Source organism: Triticum urartu, chromosome 4, assembly GCF_003073215.2.
Source record: "Triticum urartu cultivar G1812 chromosome 4, Tu2.1, whole genome shotgun sequence".
Classification (NCBI taxonomy): domain Eukaryota; kingdom Viridiplantae; phylum Streptophyta; class Magnoliopsida; order Poales; family Poaceae; genus Triticum; species Triticum urartu.
In genome coordinates this window covers 248,850,083-248,870,821 of record NC_053025.1, presented here as the reverse complement: position 1 = coordinate 248,870,821, position 20,739 = coordinate 248,850,083, and positions in this window count along the sequence as shown.

The window sequence follows — 20,739 nt, the reverse complement described above, 5'->3', positions numbered from 1 at the left end:
TCTTCACTTCAAACAAAGACAAGGAGAAAACTTAAAAGATTCTTGGTATAGGATGATAGAATCTTATCGTAGTTTCACTATAGGGGTGGATTTCTGGATTTTACTTCGTAATTTTTATGTTGGGCAAACCATATCTCGTGGATTTTGCTGCTAAAGGGAATTTTATTGAAATTGATCCCAATAGTGCTTTATAGAGGGAATAGTAGGAGTACTTCCCCCACAAAAGGAACTACATCTTACTCAAGAAGGAACCCAAATTTTAGAGAAATTGTGCGAATTGCAAAAATTTATTGAGCCTCTTAAAAATGTTGGTAGGAACCTTCACCGTATGAATACGTTGATCACTCTTTGCAATAAGAGGTTGGATGCTCTAGATCTAAAAATCTCCGAGCATGAGGGGAAACTTAAGGAACCTCCCGGATCCGATCATAACTCCATTAAAAATATAAATACCAAAGAGGGCAATACCAGGATCTATTCTTGTTTTTATGCCCAGCTAGGGGCGTTAAACGATAGCGCTTGTTGGGAGGCAACCCAATTTTATTTTTGTTCCTTGCTTTTTGTTCCTATTTAGTAATAAATAAATCATCTATTCTCTGTTATGATTGTTCTTTTTATGTTTTGGTTAGTTTTTGTGCCAAGTAAAGCCTTTAGGTTCTTCTTGGATGATTGTTATTTGATCTTGCTGAAAAAAACAGAAAGTATGCGCTCACAAGAATAATTTTCAATTTTTACCAGAGAGCGATAAAATACCAATTCGAACTGCAGTAGATCAATATACAAATTATTTAGATCCTCCTAATTTTGCAGGATTTTTGGAGTTACATACATATTCGAAACCTACAGATTATTATAGACTGTTCTGTTTTTGACAGATTCTGTTTTTCGTGTGTTGTCTGCTTATTTTGATGAATCTATGGCTAGTATCGGGGGGTATGAGCCACAGAGAAGTTGGAATACAGTAGGTTTAACAACAATATAAATAAATAATGAGTTCATTACAGTACCTTAAAGTGGTGGCTTGTTTTCTTATACTAATGGAGCACATGAGATTTTCTGTTGAGTTTTGTGTTGTGAAGTTTTCAAGTTTTTGGGTAAAGATTTGATGGATTTTGGAACAAGGAGTCGAAAGAACCTAAGCTTGGGGATGCCCAAGGCACCCCAAGGTAAAATTCAAGCACAACCAAAAGCCTAAGATTGGGGATGCCCCGGAAGGCATCCCCTCTTTCGTCTTCGTCTATCGATAACTTTACTTGAGGCTATATTTTTATTCACCACATGATATGTGTTTTGCTTGGAGCGTCTTGTATGATCTGAGTATTTGATTTTTAGTTTACCACAATCATACTTGCTGTACACACCTTTTGGGAGAAACACACATGAATCGGAATTTATTAGAATACTCTATGTGCTTCAATTATATCTTTTGAGCAAGATAATTTGCTCTAGTGCTTCACTTATACCTTTTTAGAGCACGGTGATGGTTTTATTTTATAGAAATTATTGATCTCTCATTCTTCACTTATATTATTTTGGGAGTCTTTTAGAATAGCATGGTAATTTTCTTTGGCTATAAAATTAGTCCTAATATAATAGGCATCCAGGATGGGTATAATAAAAACTTTCATATAGAGTGCATTAAATACTATGAGAAGTTTGATACTTGATAGTTGTTTTGAGATATAAAGATGGTAATATTAGAGTCGTTCTAAATGAGTAATTGTGGAATTGAGAAATACTTGTATTGAAGTTTGCAAGTCCCATAGCATGCACGTATGGTAAACGTTGTGTGACAAATTTGAAGCATGAGGTGTTCTTTGATTGCTTTCCTTATGAGTGGCAGTCGGGGATGAGCGATGATCTTTTCCTACCAATCTATCCCCCTAGGATCATGTGTATAGTGTGTGGTTTTGATGACTTCTAGATTTTTACAATAAGAATGTGAGTTCTTTATGACTAATGTTGAGTCCATGGATTATACGCACTCTCACCCTTCCATCATTGCTAGCCTCTTCGGTACCGTGCATTGCCCTTTCTCACCTCAAGAGTTGGTGAAAACATCACTGGTGCATCCAAACCCCATGATATGATACGCTCTATCACACATAAGCCTCCTTATATCTTCCTCAAAACAGTCACCATACCTACCTATTATGGCATTTCCATAGCCAGTCTGAGATATATTGCTATGCAACTTTCCACCGTTCCGTTTATTATGACATGCTCCATCATTGTCATATTCCTTTGCATGATCATGAATTTGACATCGTATTTGCGGCAAAGCCACCCTCATAATTATTTCATACATGTCACTCTTGATTCATTGCACATCCTGGTACACCACCGGAGGCATTCACATAGAGTCATATTTTGTTCAAAGTATCGAGTTGTAATTCTTGAGTTGTAAGTAAATAAAAGTATGATGATTTTCATTATTAGAGCATTGTCCCATGTGAGGAAAGGATGATGGAGACTATGATTCCACCACAAGTCGGGATGAGATTTCGGACGAAAAAAGAGGCCATAAAATAGTAAAAAAGGCCCAAATAAAAGAATGAGAGAAAAAGAGAAAAGGAGCAATGTTACTATCCTTTATCCACACTTGTGCTTCAAAGTAGCACCATGATATTCATGATAGAGTCTTGTCACTTTCATATACTAGTGGGGATTTTTTATTATAGAACTTGGCTTGTATATTCCAATGATGGGCTTCCTCAAAATGCCCTAGGTCTTCGTGAGGAAGCAAGTTGGATGCACACCCACTTAGTTTATTTTGTTGAGCTTTCATATATTTATAGCTCTAGTGCATCCATTGCATCTCCATAGCCCGTTGATTAGCCGTGCCAATGTGAGACTTTCTCCTTTTTGTCTTCTCACACAACCTCCATCATCATATTCTATTCCACCCATAGTGCCATGTCCATGGCTCACGCTCATATATTGCGTGAAAGTTGAAAGAGTTTGAAAAGGCTAAGTATGAAAAAATTGCTTGGCTTATCATCGGGGTTGTGCATGATGGGAGCATTTTGTGTGACGAAAATGAAGCATGGGAAAACTATATGATTTTGTAGGGATAAGCTTTATTCGGCAATGTTATTTTGATAAGACATAATTGCTTGGTTAGCATGCTTGAAGTATTATTATTTTTATGTCAATATTAAACTTTTTCTAGAATCTTTTGGATCTGAACATTCATGCCGCAATAAAGAGAATTACGTTGAAAATTATGTTAGGTAGCATTCCACATCAAAATTTATATTTTTTTATCATTTACCTACTCGAGGACGAGCAGGAATTAAGCTTGGGGATGCTGACATGTCTCCAACATATCTATAATTTTTTATTGTTCCATGCTATTATATTAACTGTTTTGGATGTTTAATGGGCTTTAATGTGCACTTTTATATTATTTTTGGGACTAACATATTAACCGGACGCCCAGTGCTAGTTGCTATTTTTGGCCTATTTTAGTGTTTCGCTGAAAAGGAATATCAAACAGAATCCAAACGGAACGAAACCTTCGCGAGGATATTTTTGTAACAAACAAAATCCAGGAGACTTGGAGTAGAGGTCAAGGAAGCAACGGGGTGGCCACGAGGTAGGGAGGCGCGCCTAGGGGGTAGGTGCGCTCCCCACCCTCGTGGGCCCCACGGATCGCCACCGACCTATTTCTTTCACTTATATATACTCTTATACCCTGAAAACATCCAGGGAGCCACGAAACCACTTTTCCACCGTCGCAACCTTCTGTACCCATGAGATCCCATCTTGGGGCCTTTTCCGGTGATCTGCCGGAGGGGGATTCAATCACGGAGGGCTTCTACATAAATACAATAGCCTCTTCGATGATGTGTGAGTAGTTTACCACAGACCTTTGGGTCCATAGCTATTAGCTAGATGGCTTCTTCTCTCTCTTTGGTTCTCAATACAAAGTTCTCCTTGATGTTCTTAGAGATCTATTTGATGTAATACTTTTGTGGTGTGTTCGTCGAGATCCGATGAATTGTGGGTTTACGATCAAGATTATCTATGAACAATATTTGATTCTTCTCTGAATTCTCATTTGCATGATTTGATATCTTTGCAAGTCTCTTTGAATTATCAGTTTGGTTTGGCCTACTAGATTGATCTTTCTTGCAATGGGAGAAGTGCTTAGCTTTGGGTTCAATCTTGCGGTGCTTGAGTTTATCCCTCTACATCATGGCATCTTGCCTAATGTGTTACTCTGTTCTTATGAAATTAATACCCTAGATGCATGCTAGATAGCGGTCGATGTGTGGAAAAATAGTAGTAGATGCAGCATCGTTTCGGTCTACTTGACATGGACGCGATGCCTATGTTCATGATCGTGCCTAGATATTCTCATAACTATGCGCTTTTCTATCAATTGCTCCGGAGTAATTTTTTCACCCACCATAATATATGCTATCTTGAGACAAGCCACTAGTGAAACCTATGGCCCCCGGGTCTACTTTACATCATATAAGTTTTCGATCTATAATTCTAGTTTACTATTTATTTCGCAATCTTTAGTTTTCAATCTATACAACAGAAGTACAAAAAATATTGATCTTATTATCTTTATCAGATCTCACTTTTGCAAGTGTCCGTGAAGGGATTGACAACCCCTTTACCGCGTTGGTTGCAAGGTTCTTGATTGTTTGTGCAGGTACTAGGCGATTTGTGTGTAGTCTCCTACTGGATTGATACCTTGGTTCTAAAAAACTAAGGGAAATACTTACGCTACTTTGCTACATCCCCCTAAGCATGCTCAAGAGGTAGCACTTCACACCTAGGCATTTGGGAAGAGGACCAAGGCCACTATAAATAGGACCTAGCTACTACCGTGGAAGGGGGCGGATCATTGAGATCACCATGTCAACTACCAGCTCATCGAGCTCAAGAACACCTCACCTCCTGAGGCTGATCATCATCTGCACTAGTTCATCCTCTGCCCCTCGAGGCAAGCCACCCACAAACTGGAGTAGGGCATTACACCGCAAGGTGGCACGGACCAGTATAAACCCCCGTTGTTCTTTGGGTTCATCGAGCTAGGTCGTGGAATCGTTGAGCAAGCGAGTCGGGGAGAGAGTGTTCTTCATGTGCACCCCAGAGTTCGAACCTATCAAGGGTTTGCCGGAACCCGTAATCCAACATTTGGCGCACCAGGTAGGGGGTGCGCTGGAGCTCCCCTCTCTGCTCGTTCCGCCCCTCCGCCCGCTTCGTCTCTCAAGAGCCACCCCATCGGCTGGATGGACGGGTGCGCGCGGAGGCGCCATGGTCCTCCAGGCCTTCACCCCCACCTTACGACAGGTGAAGTGGCCGCACAAGTTCAAGACGGATTTGCTGCCTTGTTACGATGTCGCGGCGGATCCAACAGCCTTCCTGCTGGTGTACGAGGAGGCCATTCAGGAAGCCGGAGGAGATGACAGGGCCATGGCCAACTGGTTTCCCATGGCCCTAGCCGGCGTGTCATGGGCCTGGCTGATCAGCCTGCCAGGATCCTTGGTGGCCTCCTGGGGAAGAGTTGCGCGGTCTCTTCGTTGAGCGCTTCGCAGCACCAGCACCCCTCGCCGTTGCAGCCATGCTTGGTGGCTCACAGGCACCGCCCTCAGATCACCACGTCAAGTAGTTCTTTTGCCCGATGGGTATCGCCTCTATGCAGCAGGGACCTCCCTCAGGATGGGTGGCGCCCAAGGCCGACCTCACCTTCAACTCAGGGGAACATCCGGCAACCGCCGCCGGCTCAGGTGCGCTCTCGATGCTTTGCACACCCACCATCTACAACATGGTGGTTACCAAGACCATCATTGACGACGGGGCTGGCCTCAACGTGCTCTCCGTGGAAGCTTTCATTTTTCTCCACGTACCGCACGACCGGCTTCGTCACACCAAGCCTTCTCCAGAGTTGGCGGCGGTTCCACTAGCCCCCTAGGGCAGATCGACTTCTAGTGACCTTCGGTACTCGTGACAACTACCGCACCGAGTTTATCGACTTCGACACCGCTCGCATCAGCCTCCCTTACAACACCATCCTCGAGTAAACATCTGTGTCTCAGTTCATGGCATCAACCCACCCTGCATACAACCTCATGAAGATGCCAAGGAGTAATGGCGTCCTCACCATGGCTGGAGACACCAAGCAGGCCCTGATGGCCCTCAAGCTTGCGTTCAGGGCCGCGGCGGCAGCGCACGCTGCAGGTGAAGCAGCACCTGGGACCCAAGGGGCTGCACCGGCAAAGAAGAAGCAATTGTTCTCCCAAGATCAGGCAAAGACAAAGCAAGTGCCGGTCGACGAGGACGGGGCCTCGGGACCCACCTTCACCGTAGGTGCCGACCTTGCTCCAAACCAAGAAGAGGCGTTGGTGAACTTCCTGCGCACGTATAAGGTGTTATTCTTCTGGGAGCCCAAGCAGTTGGTTGGGGTCCCGAGGGGGATAATCGAACATCACCTAAGGGTGTGCCCGAATGTGCGCTCGGTGAAGCAGAAGGCGCGGTGATAGTCCATAGAGAAGCTGTCCTTTATTGTCCAGGAGACCCGCAAGCTGCAAGATGCAGGTGTCATCCACGAGGTTTGGTACCCAGAGTGGCTGGCGAACCCAGTGGTCATGCCCGAGATAGGCGGGATGGAATGCATGTGCGTTGATTTCACTAACCTTAACAAGGCCTACCCTCAAGACCCGTTCCAGCTCCCGCGCATTGATCAGATCGTTGACTCCACCGCCGAGTGCGACTTGCTGTGTTTCCTAGATGATTTATCAGGTTACCACCAGATCAAGATGGTGGTGGAGAACATAGAGAAGACGGCATTCTTAACCCCATGCGGGGTGTACTACTACAGTTGCATGCCGTTCGGGCTGCGTAACACTGGAGTGACCTTCCAGCGGCTGATGCACATCGCTCTAGGACAGCAGCTAGGGAGGAACGCTAAAGCCTACGTCGACGACATTGTGGTGAAATCTCGGGAGGCAAGGACCCTCATTCAGGATCCGGAGGAGACTTTCGCCAGCCAGCGCAAGGTAGACCTGCGGCTCAACCCGGAGAAATGTGTGTTCGGCGTCCCCTCCGGCAAGCTGCTGGGTTGCCTCGTGTCACACAGGGGGATCAAGGCGAACCCGGAGAAGATCAAGGCAATAGAAGACATAAGCCAGCCGCAGACTCTCTAGGAAATGCAAAAACTCGCGGGCTGTGTAACCTCACTGGGGCGCTTCATCTCCAAGCTGGGGGAGCGCGCCCTCCCGTTCTTCAAGCTGATGAAGAAGAAGGGCCCATTCGAGTGGACTCTGAAGGCCGACATGGCGTTTCAAGACCTCAAGAGATACCCAACTAGCCCACCACAGATGGTGGCGCCTCGTCCTCTCGAGGCCCTGGTGCTTTACCTGGCCGCCACACCTCATTCCGCTAGCACAGTGCTGGTGGCCGTCCGGGAGGAGCGCCAGACCAAGAGCCTGCCACCAGACACCACACATCCAGTCAGGATGGTGCAACACCAAGACGTCGCCCCTGAAGCCACAGCAGAGCCAGCAGATGATCGGGAACCACAAGACGACGCTCCTGAGGCCACGGTAGCCCCGATAGGCGACCGAACTCCACAGGTCCCCCAGCCTCAGGGGGCGCCCCAACCTCGGGAGATCTCGGACTCCACCAACACTTCCGCCCTCGTCGAACACCTGGTGTACTTCATCACCACAGTGTTGCGAGACGCGCGGGCACGCTACCCCATGCCGCAGAAGCTTCTGCTCGTGCTCCTCGTGGCCTTGCGCAAGTTACGCCAGTAGTTCCAAGGCCACCCATCAAGGTCGTCTCAGCCTACCCACTAGAGAGGGTACTTCGGAGCCCCAATGCAGCGGGAGGGGTCGCTGAGTGGAACATAGAGCTGCAGGCGTTCCAGCTGGAGTTTAGCACCACCAGGGTCAACAAGGGAGCCGCGCTTGCCGACTTTGTGGCGGAGTGGACTAATGCCCTAGGGACGAAAGCGGGTGAGGACCGGTCTCGATTTCTAGGGAGCGAAGCACCAGACGGCTGGGTCATGTACTTCGACGGCACCTTCGCACGCCAGGGCGCGGGGGCTGGGACTGTGCTCATTTTACCCACCAGGACAAGCTCTACTACGTTGTGCAGCTCTGCTTCCAGCGGGGTGAGAAGGTCTCCAACAACATTGCGGAATACCAAGGCTACGGTGACCCTGGGGGTGAAGCGCCTCATCATCAAGGGCGACCCTGGGGGTGAAGCGCCTCATCATCAAGGGCGACTCCCAGCTCCTCGTCAACTTTTCCAACAAGGTGTACGAGCCAAAGGACGACACATGGAGGCGTACCTCACAGAGGTATGCAAAATGGAGAAGCAATTCTTGGGCCTAGAACTGCAGCATGTGCCCCACGGCACAAAGAAGGAAGCTACTGATGTCGCTAAGAGGGCGTCAAGGCGTCAGCCCTAGGAGCCCGGCGTCTTCGAGGAGCGGCTCTTCAAGCCTTCAGCGGCCCCTCTGGCTGTGGAGCCTACACCGCCTCGGGAGGAGCTCCCCCCGCCACCAACCTCAGGAGCTCCCACCTGCGGCCTGACCTCAAGAGCGTGCCTGCTCCTCGCACTTGAACCCCAGGAGGGGTGCTAGAGTGAAGTATTCAAGGCGTTCTTGCTGCAAGGGGCCCTACCGGAGAAGGAGAAGGACGCAGAGCGTCTGGCTTGGCAAGGTACAGCCTACAGCATCCAGGACGGTGAGCTATACCAAAAACGACCGAATGATGTTTCCTTGTGATGCATCTCCATGGAGCAGTAGCGTGAGCGATTAGCTGACATACACGGTGGAGACTGCTAGCGTCACTCGTCATCACGCACCCTGGTGGGCAAGGCCTTCCGTAGCGGATTCCATTGGCCCATGGCACTCAACGACGAAGCCGAGCTAGTGAAATCCTGCGAGGCCTGCCAGTTCCATGCCAAGAAAATCCACCAGCCTGCCAAGGGCCTCCAGACCATCCCTCTCTCATGGACGTTTGCGGTTTGGGGCCTGGATATCCTGGGTCCATTCCTCCAAGCACCCTGAGGGCTACTGCTGCCTCTACGTCGCCATCGACAAGTTCACCAAGTGGGCGGAGTTGGAAGCCGTCCGAACCATCCCAATCGGCTCCGAAGTTAAGTTCATCAAGGGCCTCATGAGCCGGTTCGAAGTCCCTAATCACATCATCACCAACAACGGCTCACAGTTCACTAGCAATATCTTCAAAACATATTTTTCTAATCATGGAACGCAGATATGCTACACCTCAGTGGCACACCCCAGGAGCAACGACCAAGCTGAGTGCGCCAACGCGGAGGTCTTGAGAGGCCTCAAGACAATGACCTTCAAGAAGAAGCTCGAGGCCTGTGGCAGGGGCTGGCACGACGAGCTCTACTCCGTGTTGTGGTCCATCCGCACCACCGCCACCAAGCCAACAGGCAAGACCCCGTTCTTCCTCGTCTACGGAGCCGAAGCGGTTCTCCCACACGAGGTCAAGGATCGCTCCGCGTGGGTCTTGGCATTTGATGACGCACGTCAGGACACCATGCGGGGGATGGACCTCGTGTTGGGGGAGGAACACCGCCGCCAAGCCTCGCATCGAGCAGCAAGGTACCAACAGGCGCTGCGACGGTACCACTGCCGTAACGTCCGCTCCAGGGAGCTCGAGGTGGGAAATCTCATCCTGAGGAGGGTGCTCTCCAGGGAAGGGCTGCATAAGCTCTCACCCATGTGGGAGGGCCTGTTTTGGATTGCCCGCGTCTCCAGGCCTGGCGCTGTGCGCTTGGAGGCGCAGGACGGGATCCCCATCTAGAACGCCTGGAACATCCAGCACCTCCAGAAGTTCTACCCATGAAGCAAGGCCTAGTGCCTATGAAGGTCTCCTCTCGTGACACTCTCACGTAATAATGAGTGGGGCTGTACACGCCCCGTAGTCTCCGGAGTGCCGCCCTTGGGCCTTGGGGGATCCCTCCCACGTCCTAGTGGCAGCACTTAGCTCCGCACAGGTGAGAAGACTATTGGTGCCGGGCGCAGCTCTTCATTTGCTTCCTGTAGTTGGTGCAACCTTTTTGTGAAATTTGGAGTTCTGGCGTTTCTCTATTACTTGGTTGAGCCCCCTTTTCCTCTACTTCTTCGCTCACTTCTTTGTTTTGCATTAGGGAGGACGGCAGTTGCCCGACGCTCTCCCTCATGCGCCCCGCGCGGGGGCTGGGCAGGTGTGTGCGTGCACTGGGATAGCCAAAACCACGGACACACCTCACCAAAGCCCTGTTGCACCCGAGCTTTGGCTCCCTTGATCTCCGTCAGGCACCCTCGATTGAGGTTGTGATTAGCGCACCCTCCTAAGTCTGTGCCCCATGGGTACCGTGACACGGTGCGCTATGCCAGGATTAGCCCATGCTGGAGGGCTCACGTAAGGAGGAGTAAGGAACCCGATAGATGACATAAAAAACTCTACAACTTTGTGAAGCCTGCTGAGGTCAGCAGCTCCCGAATCGGCAACAAGCAGGCCTCACTAGATGCCAGGAGGCGTGCCCTCCTGAGACAGGAAACTACCCCGAGCGTATAAAGCTAAGTCACCCCCTTCTTTTTGCATCTACGTGCAACACGAACAACGTCGGAGCAATAAGCATAACATAGCAGCATTTAGATCACTGTTCATTACACGCCCCAGTAGGGCCATCTACCTTTTTCAAAATGCAGGAAGAAAGGAAAGGTCAAACAAAAGCGGCCCACATTGCCGCGGCAGCTGACGAGGCACGGCTTCGAGGGCCTCCCAGACTCAGCTCAATATGAATCCTTCTCGTGCTTCACCACCGCATGGCCCGTCCCCATCCTCGAAGTGGTCCCGATGGCGAGGCGGCTGGTCGTAGCCGCCGCTGCTAGTTCTCTCGCTGGCAGAGAAGTTGCCGCTGTTGGGAGAACCGCGACTGTCGCTAAGGGAAAGCTCGCCCTTAGCCTCATCACGGCTGTCGCCCAGGCCGAGCTAACCATCACCGGCGCTGCCTCGAGGCAGCACCCTGCGCAACGACCATCTTCCCCAAACACCCTCACGAAGAGGGTCGCAGCGCAATCATACTTGAAGTGGAGGGTACACCGACCGCTCAGGCTGCGCGTGCGGGCAAACGTCTCCCAGCCGCCGGCCAGGGCCACGTTGCCCGCGACGGAGACCTCTACCGCGAACCACGAGGCCTTGCTGCAGCAACCATCGGCCTGCAGCCAGAGGCCGTCAAGACAACGGGCTGGCAGCTCGCCGGCAAATGAGCAAGAAGCTGGAGCCACGTGCCAGTCGGACTCTCCGACCACATGACGAACTCTGGGAGCACCTCCGCTAAATGGAGGCGCGACCGAGGAGGCCGGGCGACCACGGCACACCTCCCCTCAGCGCAAGGGTTGTTCTTCCTAGAGCGGTCCTAGTGGTGGGAGGAGACACCGCTACGGCTGCCAAGGACGAAGCCAGTCCCCAAAGGAGTGCGACCGCGCCCCCGAGGAGCCACAACAGGGGTCACGGCATGCTTAGGGGGACGGCCCCGCCCCCTATTGGGTGGTGGCGAGCCGGGCCCCTCCTGGTGAGCCTTCCCCTTCTCCGCGGCCGAAAATCTCTTCGTGGGTGCCATGGGACTACAGCAACGCATCGAGGCGAAGAGGAAGAAGAGGGAGCAATTGGCGGGAAGGCAAAGATGAGCGAAGGGGAAATGCCCCTCCGCCAGAAGGAGGCCAACCGCCGGCCTCCACGATCGCAGGTAATGATGATTTTCTCCTAGATGCAGCGGCGTCTCATCAAGTTGGACGGTTGCCGAGGCAACATGGGGAAGCGGAGGCGCCCACATCCCATCAATCGCCACGCGTCGACTAAGGCCGCAGGCGGTTGGGGCTCACGGCGCTCTACACTTGCCCTTTGGCTCCACCTCGAAGCCAAGCTCGAGCTCGCCTTGGGCCCGGGGGCGACTGTCGGCGTCTTGGGAATGGGGGTACCCAGACTTGCCTACCTGTGGCCCGTGGCGTGGCTCCATCAACGGCCCTGTACGACCCACCTTCAGCAGCAACAACACAAGGCCCTCACGAGGGGCCGAGCCTCGCGAGGCGGACGACACCAAGACCTCCCTAGGGGCAGCCTCACTAGGCTGGCTCCCGAGGAGCAGATATATCTTTGCAAGGGGCACCTTGCGAGGTTCGCGTGACATGAGCTATGACAACCAATGCCAGGCAGGCGCCGGCGGGCGCAGTGTACCAGTTTCCTCTTTGGTGCTAAGGAGGCAAGCGCAGGCGTGGCGTCCTGAGGAATCAGGCAAAGGTTTCCATATCTTTGCAACAAGACCAAGACTAGCAGGACGGCAGGACGGACGTCATCGCCGAGCCCACAACTGCATCACCACTAGAGCCTTTGGCAGGCGAAGACTACTTTTGTTAGGATAGCTTGTACTAGTTGTCCACCTTCAAACTTGACCGTTGTGGGATCCCTTCGCGCCTAAACATTTGGGAAGAGGACCAAAGCCGCTATAAATACGACCTATCCACCACCATGGAAGGGGATGGATCATTGAGATCACCCTCTCAACTACCAGCTCATCGAGCTCAAGAACACCTCACCTCCTAAGGCTGCTCATCCACTATACTAGTTCATCCTCAGCCCCTCGAGGCAATCCACCCGCAAACTGGATTAGGGTATTACACCACAAGGTGGCCCGAACCAGTATAAACCATCATTGTTCTTTCGGTTCGTCGAGCTAGGCCGTGGAATCGTTGGGCGAGGGATTCGGGGAGAGAGTGTTCTTCATGCGCACCTCAGAGTTTGAACCTCTCAAGGGTTTACCAGAACCTGTAATCCGACAACCTTCTTGTCGATATTCACTTAACTGAACTTCTTTCTCTGTATTTTAGCCTCGGGGTTGTTGTTATAATAGTACTTCCACGTGGCCCGTCCCCGGCGCCGTGCACACGTCCATATTGCGGCCGCTGGCCCAGCGGGTGTCCCATCATTATGTTTATGGCTCGGTTGAAAGGAGTGTCCCACTTGTACTTCGCCGACGACTGAGTCGAGGAGTCACTTTCGGCTGCAAGCTTGTGTTGCTCTCCCTACAGAATGGAGCCTGAATCATTTACGAATGCGACTAGAATGTAGTAGACTTCATTGATCAGAAGCTAATATGTAAGGTGGTAATAGGATAATTACCAGTAATCTCCTAAATTTCCTACTTGGCCAGTCGGTGAAAAAAATTCTTTTTTGGGGGTCCCACGAGAATCAGGCCCTGATGAAGTCATGCTCCTGCTGGTCGGTGAACTCGGCCAATTGGTCTGGGATCCCCTAAGGTTCACGTTCTACGTCCTAGTTAGCCCACACGGGCCTCTTTCCCGTGTAACCACGACTTCCAAGGCGATGGTTCCCCATGTTGTTTGCCCGCAGCTGCTTGCCTCTCTCCGACCTGGCCTTGGCAGCTTCTTCATTGCAAGTCTCCTTGAACTTTTCAAAGTCCTCTATCATAATTTTCGGATTGTCTACAACAATCTCAGCGTATGTTTCATGGTCTACATCAATCACCTTTATCACACTAGATTTCCAAGCACTCAATGCGTTGCTGAACTTCCCAAGGGCTTTGTTGTTGATTTTTTTCATGGCATCATCATCCCATGGGTCGACATCGTCATTCTGACCGGGGAATAGGAATCTTGCATGAAACCTAGTTAGGAGAAGCATCCTCAAAGTTTCATTCTTCCGTAATTTCATGGTGTTGATGTTAGCGGTATCCCGTAGGATGCAGGCTAATTGGTTGTCGTAACATGCTGCTACTTCCCGTGGCTCTATTGGCTTGAACTTGCCAGCGTGCACCTCCGTGACCACTAGTCTTCCGGTGTCGAGCTCATTTCGGTGTCGTGTCCTCTTTTCCTTCTTTCCTTCACTAGCTCGGGAGGTCACACCTTCCGTGCTGTAGTTAGCAACATCATCAGTGCTAGTCTCAATGCCGGTGTCATTGGGGGCATCAGTGTCGGCGCTGGCACCACCACTGTCATCGCCCGTCATGACAAGGGGGTCCTGACACCCAGCTTGCTGTCTCTCCTGATCCCCCAGAAAGCTGAGGTAGGCGTGTGCTCGACCTAATTGGGACTGAGAACCTCCGGCCTCATCGGTGTCGGTCATGTTTCCTAGGATTCAATGTCGTAGTTGTTTAATTATCGAGCATTATATAATAAAGTGAATAATGACAAAAAAGTGACCTTTGTTTTGCCTGAATGTCATTTCATTCTCATCGCGACAAATCTCGAGCACTTGATATGTCCAACTTTGTAGCACAAGTCATGCCGAAATTCTCATGAATTGCGGCATGACCTTTGCTAGAAAGTGCACATATAAAGCGGCTAAAATTTGTTGGAATGGAAATGAATCAACATTTCCGGCAAATCATAGGTCACTCACAATCAGATGCTCACTATCATTCTATAGTATCAAAACATTTCCGGCAAACAACCAAATTCCGACACAACTACAACAACACAACAATATAGGATGCTCACTATAGCAGCACAACAACCACGTGCACATCTACTCTCCTCTAGCATCTGCATGGACAGAGCTCTATATAGTGTGGGTTTTGGGATACTCACTATCTGCCCGTCGAGGATGCGGGTGTGGTGTCGATGATCTTCGAGCGGCACATAGGTGATCTACATGTGCGTCAAGCATTCACAAGATTAGTTATTGTAGACACACAAGATCAATTGTGGACCTACAATCTGCCTAATAAAATGCTCATTTTCGTTTTATTTACTCTATCAACAAACCAAACACTCATTTTCACTTACTCTAGCAACAAAATCCAAATGGATAGCAACAATATGAAACATGAACCAATCTGTCGTTGCATTTCATTTTAACAGCAAGCATTTGAACACTCTGACAATAGGCATTTTAACAGTAATATGAACACTCTAACAACAGACATTTGAACACTCTAACAACAGACATTTTAACAATCTAACAACATGCATTTGAACAACATTCTAACATGCATTTCAACATTTGGACAGCAAGCATTTGAACAAAACAAGCATATGAAGACGGAGGGAAGAGGGGGTGGCACACCTCGGGGTTGGGATCGGGGTCGGGGTCGCCGGCACAGAGGGAGTGCGTCCTTCTCCTCCTCGTCAATCGGCAGAGAGACCAAATTTGGTCAGAGAGAGAGACCTGCCGGCGGAGAGAAGATGGCGCCGGCCTATGGAGGGGACTGCTCGGGGGAGGGGCGGCACGGGGGGAGGGGCTGGGCCGGGGGTGCACTGTAACACCCTCGATGCGACTATAGCTCCCACGTGTCAAGGCACGACTTAGAGACATAATCGCATTGAAGGCGTATGTCGCAAGTTAGGTAATCTTCACAAACATCCCATGTAATGTAATAATAAAAGGGGAGGTAACATAGTTGGCTTACACTCGCCACGTCAATGAAGTGCATAAATAACATTACATCATCCAAACTCTCATGGACCGACTACGGCGCCAAAATAAAAGAGAACCCAACACGCGACACGGTCCGAATCACCCCCAACTGGGCACCACTACTGATCATCGGGAAAGGAAACATAGTATCGTTGAGAGTCTTCGTCGAACTCCCACTTGAGCTCATACGCGTCTCCTGGAGCGGAATCATCAGGCCCTGCATCTAGTGTAATAGTAATTTGTGAGCCACGGGGACTCAGCAATCTCGCACCCTCGCGATCAAGACTATTCAAGCTTATAGGTAAGGCAAGGTAAAATATGAGTGGAGCTGCAGCAAGCGACTAGCAAGCCTGGTGGCTAACTTATTTGCAAAAGAGAGCGAGAAGAGGAGGCAAAGCACGAGCGAGAAGCTAGAGAACAACCTACGCAAACATTACTCCAACACCGTGTCCACATCCCGGACTCCGCCGAGAAGAGGCCATCACGGTAACACACTCAGTTGATTCATTTTAATTAAGTTAAGGTTCAAGTTATCTACAACCGGACATTAACAAATTCCCATCTGCCCATAACCGCAGGCACGGCTTTCGAAAGTTTAATCCCTGCAGGGGGGGTCCCAACTTAGCCCATGACAAGCTCTCACGGTCAACGAAGGAATAGACCTCCTCCCAAGACGTTCCGATCAGACTCGGTATCTCGGTAACTCAAGACACTTCGACAGGTTAAAACAAGACCAGCAACACCGCCCGAATGTGCCGACAAATCTCGATAGGAGCTGCACAATATCTCTTTCTCAGGGCACACTCAGATTGTCTTAGGTACGGGTAGGCCAGCCCAGAGTTGCCCCTGGTGGTCACCGGCAGCTGACAGGTGGACCAACACTCAAAGGAGCACTGGCCCGGGGGGGGTTAAAAATAAGATGACCCTTGAGTCTGCAGAACCCAAGGGAAAAAAGGCTAGGTGGCGAATGGTAAAACCAAGGTTGGGCATTTCTGGAAAAGCTCTAATCAAGGCGAAATATCAAGGGGTTCCTATTATAACCCAACCGCGTAAGGAACACAAAATCCGGGAACATAACACCGATATGACGGAAACTAGGGCGGCAAGAGTGGAACAAAACACTCGGCGAGAGGCCGAGCCTTCCACCCTTTACCAAGTATATAGATGCATTAATATAACATGGCAATATAATGATATCCCAACAAGTAAATAAATGTTCCAACAAGGAACGGCCTCCAATCTTCACCTGCAACTAGCAACGCTATAAGAGGGGCTGAGCAAAGCGGTAACATAGCCAATCAACGGTTTGCTAGGAAAAAGGTGGGTAGAGGTTTGACATGGCAATTTGGGAGGCCTGCAAGCAAGTGGTAGGCATCGTAGCAATGGCATAGCAAAAGAGCGAGCAAACTAGCATAGCAAAGATAGTAGTGATTTCGAGGGTATGATCATCTTGCCTGCACAGTTGTCAGAGTTGACTGGATCCTCAAACGCAAACTCAACGGGCTCCTCGGTAGCGAACTCGTCTCCCGGCTCTACCCAAACAAGACAAACAAGCAACAAGGATACAATCAACCACGTGCAAGGATCAAACAAGACGATGCAACGATGATATGCTATGCGGGATGCGATGTGGGATGCAAAATGCAAGATATGACAGGAAATGCATGAACCTGGCCTCAACATGGAATTCTAAGGGTGCCACTGGAAAGATGAGATGAAATCGCTTGAAAACGATATAAAGAACGCCGGAATCAGAGTTATGGTTTGGAAATGGCAAGCGATTCAAAATTGACACCGGTTTGCGATTTACAGCAAGTAGGCATCTAAATGCAATGAGATGAACATGCTACAGCACCCAAACATGACAACAAAACACATGGAAGGGATGCACACAAGATTCTTAACAAAAGTCTAGCACTTAGCTACAGGCAATTCATCCATTAGGAGGTTCAAACAAGCATGGCAAAAACGCAAATGGTAAAACAGATCTCAGACTTGGTGAAATTAACACTTGTCTGGAATTTCAGATCATATAGCCCTCTTCGGAGCAACAAAACAACATGCTACAGGACCTGAACATGACAAAGAAAGACATGGCATGGAGCTACTCAACAACCTTAACAAAAGTCCCTTAGTGACCTTGAGCCAAAAGGGATCAGAAAATACAATTGCAAGCACGCGAACATAGCAAAAACATAATCAGTTTTCAGACTTAGTGAAAACTGGGACATGCTGAAACATAACTCACGAAGGCATGTTTACGAGCTCGATGCACTCACTACGGTGCAAGTCATGGCAAGGCAAGAATACACCCCTAAAGAAGGCACAAAATTCAAGCTAGACATGGCAATAACAATGGCATAGCATGCACGGATAAACTACAATAACATCGGCAAAATCGCAAACAAGTTGACGATCTGCCCAGATTCACAACGAAGCAAAAGTAGAGCTCTATTGACTCAAGCTAGGGTGATCCATAATTGCAAACAAAGACATGGATGGATAGAGCACTGCAATATAAACGAAACTCCCTTACTGATCATCCTCAAAAGAGGCACGGATCACTAGCATGAACATATGGCATCGTGAGATAAACAATCCCAGGACTTAGTGAAATCACTAAGTCCCTGAAAACAGAGTTACCGGGTGCCTCACTTTGCAAGCTTGCACAAGTCACCACACACATCCTAAAAATACATGGGTTGCACCTCTAGAAAGATGACAAAACCCTTAACAAAACATATGAAGAACTCACGGGCATATCATGCACACATTAATCATGGCAAAAATGACAAAAGTGCTAAATGAAGTAACAGATCCGACAATTAACTCAAGTAGCCCTCTTCTAACAGCATTTCGGGCATCAAGATGAGCTCAAATGAAAATGATGCAATGGAATGAAATGATGCACTCTCTGAGGTGAACATTTTGATATGCTATATGCCCAAATCGGAGCTACAGATGCAAAGTTACGGGGCCTCGAACAGGAGCATATGAAGTAAAAATTCTGAGGACTTAGAGAAAAAAACAACCAGATCTAGGGTTCTTCGACGGGCACGCGAACCGAGGCCGGATCTTGATCTCGCTGGAGCTTCTCGCCGGAGTACGAGGGAGGGCCGGCCGGGGCTTGCCGGATATGGGGAGGAGCGGGGCCGGTGCGGCGCGGGCGCGGCGCTCCTTGGCGGCGGGCTCCCGCGGTAGGGGCGGCGAGGCACGGCGGGCGGGGCGGCAGCGGCCGGCACGCGCGGCGGCTAGAGTTGACGGCGGCGCGGCGGAGGCGGCGGCGCGTGGAGGCGGGCGGCGCGGCGCGTGGAGGCGGCGGGCGGCAGCGCGATGGGCCTCGGGGGCCGGCTTCGGGCTCCCCGGGCCGCGCGGCGGCGGGCGAGTGGCGCGTGGCCACGTGGCAGCGGCGGGGCTGGGCGGACGCTGTCCGGCCTCGTCCGGACACGTCCGGCGGCGGTGCGTGGATGGATCTAGGGTTTAGGGGGGGGGAGACCCGAATTTGGAATGGGGGTGTATATATAGGCATAGGGGGAGCTAGGAGAGTCCAAATGAGGTGCGGTTTTCGGCCACGCGATCGTGATCGAACGCTCTAGGACATGGAGCAGAGTTAGGTGGGTTTTGGGCCAAATTGGAAGGGTGTTGGGCTGCAACACACACGAGGCCTTTTCGGTCCCTCGGTTAACCGTTGGAGTATCAAACGAAGTCCAAATGACACGAAACTTGACAGGCGGTCTACCGGTAGTAAACCAAGGCCGCTTGGCAAGTCTCGGTCCAATCCGGAAATGTTTAATCCCCACACACGAAAGAAAGCTAGAAATGACCACCGGAGGAGAACGAAGCGCCGAAATGGAAAACGGACAACGGGGAAAATGCTCGAATGCATGAGACGAACACGTATGCAAATGCAATGCACATGATGACATGATATGAGATGCATGACAATGACAACAACACATGGAGACAAAACCCGAACCCGAGGAAATAAATTTAACTTAACGCCGGAAACGGCAAGAGTTGGAGTACAAATAGGGAAAGTTACATCCGGGGTGTTACAACACTCCACCACTACGAAAGGATCTCGTCCCGAGATCTAGGACTGAAAGAACGCCGGGTACTCAGAACGGAGGTGATCCTCCCGTTCCCAGGTAGCTTCACGGTCGGAATGGTGTGACCACTTGACTTTGAGAAATTTGATTGACTTGTTGCGAGTCTTGCGTTCAGTCTCTTCAAGAATAGCAACTGGGTGCTCACGATAAGAGAGATCTTCTTGGAGCTCAATGTCCTCGAAGTTGACGGTGCGGTCAGGAGTCTTGAAGCACTTTCGAAGCTGAGAGACATGGAACACGTCATGAACATTTGCAAAGTTTGAAGGAAGCTCGAGTTGATAGGCGAGGTCGCCTCTCTTGCTGACAATTTTGAAAGGTCCCACGTATCTAGGGGCAAGCTTCCCTTTGATACCGAAGCGACGAGTATCTTTCATAGGAGAGACATGGAGGTAAACATGATCTCTGATCTCGAAAGCCAAATCACGGTGCTTACTATCATAGTAGCTCTTCTGGCGGGATTGGGCTGCTTTGAGGTTATCACGAATGACTTTGCACATTTCTTCTGCTTCTGTGATTAAGTCATTACCCAAAAGCTGACGTTCACCAGTTTCAGACCAGTTAAGAGGGGTACGGCACTTCCTGCCATACAGAATTTCAAAAGGGGCCTTGCCCGAACTTGCTTGAAAACTGTTGTTGTAGGAGAATTCAGCATAAGGAAGACAATCCTCCCACTTCATGCCGAAGGAGATCACACAAGCCCTGAGCATATCTTCAAGAATCTGGTTGACACGCTCGACTTGACCGCTTGTTTGAGGATGGAAAGCTGTGCTGAAGCGGATGTTAGTGCCCATGGCCTTCTGAAAAGAATCCCAAAACTTCAAGGTAAAGATGCTGCCACGGTCTGAAGAGATCACTTGAGGAATACCGTGCAGAGAGACAATACGAGAGGTATAGAGTTCCGCCAATTGAGCTGCAGTGATCGACTCTTTGATAGGCAGAAAGTGAGCCACTTTGGTGAGTTTGTCGATGACAACAAATATAGCATCATTGCCTCGCTTGGACTTTGGAAACCCAGTCACGAAGTCCATTTCAATATGGTCAAACTTCCATTCTGGAATGGCAAGAGGTTGGAGGAGACCTGCTGGCCTTTGGTGTTCTGCCTTCACTCTTCTGTAGACATCACATTCATTCACGAATTGAGCGATCTCGCGCTTCATTCGAGTCCACCAATAAGCTTGCTTAAGGTCCTGATACATCTTCGTGCTCCC